The sequence below is a fragment of the Octopus bimaculoides genome, chromosome 13, assembly GCF_001194135.2.
Source record: "Octopus bimaculoides isolate UCB-OBI-ISO-001 chromosome 13, ASM119413v2, whole genome shotgun sequence".
Taxonomy (NCBI): Eukaryota; Metazoa; Mollusca; class Cephalopoda; order Octopoda; family Octopodidae; genus Octopus; species Octopus bimaculoides.
In genome coordinates, this window is record NC_068993.1 from 58,762,204 (window position 1) to 58,765,940 (window position 3,737).

Sequence of the window (3,737 nt, forward strand, 5' to 3'; positions counted from 1 at the left end):
ATATATATATATATATATATATGTATATATATATATAAAATACGTGATACACATATATATATATATATATATATATATACACATATGGATGTCTGTTCTTTTTCTTCTTCAATGGGAGGTGTAAAGTTAACAGTGATGTATAGTTAAGCTGCACAATTATGCATGCGTTTATGTTTGTCGCGTGTGTAGCTGTATATGTGGTCCGTGCGTGCGTTCAGTAAGCTTCAGTGCTGTCGTTAGTGTGCGGGTGTGCGTGTTGCGTGTGTGTATGTGCCTGTGTGAATGCGAATGTGTGTGTGCGTGTGTGTGCGTGTGTGTGTGTGACCGGGAGTAAAGAGTCAATGCTCTGAACCAGATAAGTAGTGAAGCACACAGACATACACCAACAAACACACACATGCACACACACAGACAGAGAGACAGACAGGCACACATACACATACACATACACATACACATACAGACAAGCGCTCACAAAACTACACACACGCAATGCTCACAGGTACAACATACAACAGTCACACACACACAAACACATTACGCTACACACACACACACACATACACAGTACACTCATAAACACATTACGCTACACACAACAAGGTAACAAAGAGCGCAACAAGTGAAAAGCCCTTTCTCCCATTCCCATGCGCTGCCATTCTCCTCCCACTACAACCATCAGTACTGCTTCTTTCATTCATACAATATCTTCTCCTTCTCTCTCTCTCTTATTGGCTTTCACACGCACTCCCCTCGCACTCTCTTTTACTCTCTCCCTACTCTCTCCCTAGCTATCACTCTCTCACTCCCTCTCTCTCTCGTATTCTTTTTATATCTCTTCTTCTCGACCAGCGACCTCTTCCGCTTCTCTTTTTCTTTCTCTACACAGCATTACTTACTATCATCTCTGCATTTCTTCGTCGCATTCGTTTCTTCTTCTTCTTCTTCTTCTTCTTCTTCTTCTTCTTCTTCTTCTTCTTCTTCTCCTTCTATTTCTTCCCCCCCCCCACCCTCCTCTTTTTCACCTTGTGCCTATTTTCGACCCTTTTCTTCCCCTTACTACTTAGCCTTTCCATAATTTCACACCATCCCCTTACTACTACTACTACTACTACCACCACCACCACCAAGTGTACTCTCTCACTCAAGTCACCACCACCACCAACACCATCCTCATCACCACTACACCGTATTGCTCTCTTAATCCGTACATCTTCGTCGTCGTCTTCGCCCTCCTTTACTCACCTCAACGTCCGTCCCTCTCTCACTCACACACACACACCTATGTACATACTCGTACACACACACACACATACACACACGTACACACTTTTTCCCAGGGTAGTCTCTTTACCTCTTCGCTTCCTTGCCTTTCCCCCCTGACTGTCCTAAATCTTTCTCATTCATATTTTCCTTCCTTACACACACACAAACACAGACACACACACACACACACACACATAAATATAGACTTCCTTACTTAGACACAAACATATTGAGAAACACCACCATACATACATACACACATATCTCTAACATATACATCGTCCACGCTCCCTCCACGTTATATCTAACTCACTCTCCCTTCTCCCACTTCTCATCGACTCCCTCCCTCACTCACTCACTCATTCACTCACTCACTCTCTCTCTCACTCTATTTCCTTAATCCCACAGCTTAGTGTTCGCCGTACCAGCAAGAGATAAGCTTCTAAGCTCCTTCTGAGCCGATTTCGCCGACCCAGTTTCGTTTCTCCGTTTCTCCATATCACTTCACCTACGTTGCTTGTCATTACCACGATCCGCTAAACACTGCATGAAAGCCTCGACATCTCTCGTTCCTTCATCGCTCAATTCTGACATCTGTCCTTTTTCTTTTATTTTCCTTCTTTTTCCTTTCACACTTTCCAATCAGTCTTTGTTCGTTTTTTTCCTCGTCCCCTTTCTAATTCTCTCTCTCTTTTTGAATTTGTCTTTTTAATTCTGTTAAATCAATTATCTCTTTCTCTTTCTATCTATCTATCTATCTATCTTTGTCTGTCTGTCTATCTATCTATCTATCTATCTATCTATCTTATCTATCTATCGATCAATCGATTATCTGGCATTTGCTTATATCTGCATTTCTTTTTTCTTGGAGTTTTCTTATCTGATATCTACACACACACACACACACACACACACACACACACACACACACACACACACACACACACACACACACACATAAATATATTACACACACACGCACACTCAAATACACGTAAATATGTCTGAGTATGTGTGTGTGTGTGTGTGTGTATGTATAATGCATGTATGTATGTACATACATACACATTAGCATTATATACTTTATATGGTTCTATATGCATAGACAGACAGACAAGCACACAGACACACACAAACATATAGACAGACAGACAGACATAGATAGATAGATAGATAGATAGATAGATAGATAGATAGATAGATAGATAAGTAGGTAGATTTTTTTAATTTCTTCTCTTTATTTTCTTTACATAATTTTCTTCGTTGTTCTCCTTCATCCGTCTAATTTTCTTTTCCATTCTATTTTCATTCTCATCTAATTTCTACATTGTTCTTATCTTCTCTTCTTCACTATTTATTCCTTCATCCCTTTCTTCCTTTATATCTTTTACCCTCTCTTTCCAATTGCTTTATTTCTTTATTTTCCTCTTTTCCTCAATTTACCTCTCTTTCTTTGTCTCTCTCTCTCTCTCTCTCTCTTTCTCCTTATTTCATTGTACACTTCTGTCTTTTACTATTTTCCTTTCTTGTAATCTATCTTCATACTTCTGTCTACCTATCTACCTATCTCCCGCCTCTCTGCCTCTATCTATCTATCTATCTATCTATCTATCTACCTATCTCCCCCCGTCTATGTATGTATATATCCTTATTTACACACTCTCTTTACTCTTTTACCAACACACTCTCTTTATCACTCTTTCTATTCACTCTTCTTTTCTACCCTATCTCTCTTTTCCTCACTCTCTCTCTCTCTCTCTATTTAATCACTCTTTCTGTTTCCATCTCTCACACACTTCATTTCCTACTCCTTCTCTTTCTTCCCCGTCTCCCTTCTTCTCCCTTGTATTTTCTTTCTTTTTCTTTTTGTTCTTTCATGTAACTCCAAGTCACGAACGAAGGCAAAGGAAGGGAGACGAGGAACACAGAGATGGTGGTATATCCCTCCGCTCTTACTAAACAATGTGACTGTTCACTTCTTTAACCAATGCCGGGTACAACAAACCACCAAACCACATAACACATGGAAAAAAAAAAAAAAAGGCCAAATTGATTCCGTATAGAGTTTATTTTTAAATAAAATGGAGAAACTATGTCAGAAAGTAGATGAAACAAGTCTGAAACTTCAAAAGATTTCCATTACACCCGGTTTTACTTTGCTGCTAAGTTGCCATGCGTAAATGTTGTTTGATCGTTCTGTAATAACAGCGACTTAATTTCTATAGCGGAGGTACGGAAGGGTTTGCTCTACGGTGCCGCGTTTTCTGAATTTTATTTATTCATTTATTTTATCTATTTTATTTATTTATTTATTTATTGTTGTTTAAATTTTGTTAGTTTGGCTTTTTTCTTATTAATTATTACTTTTCTCTGTATTTCTTACGAAAACAGATACATAGATAGATAAGTAAATAGATAGATAGATAGATAGATAGATATGTGACACAGACAGACAGACAGACAGACAGACA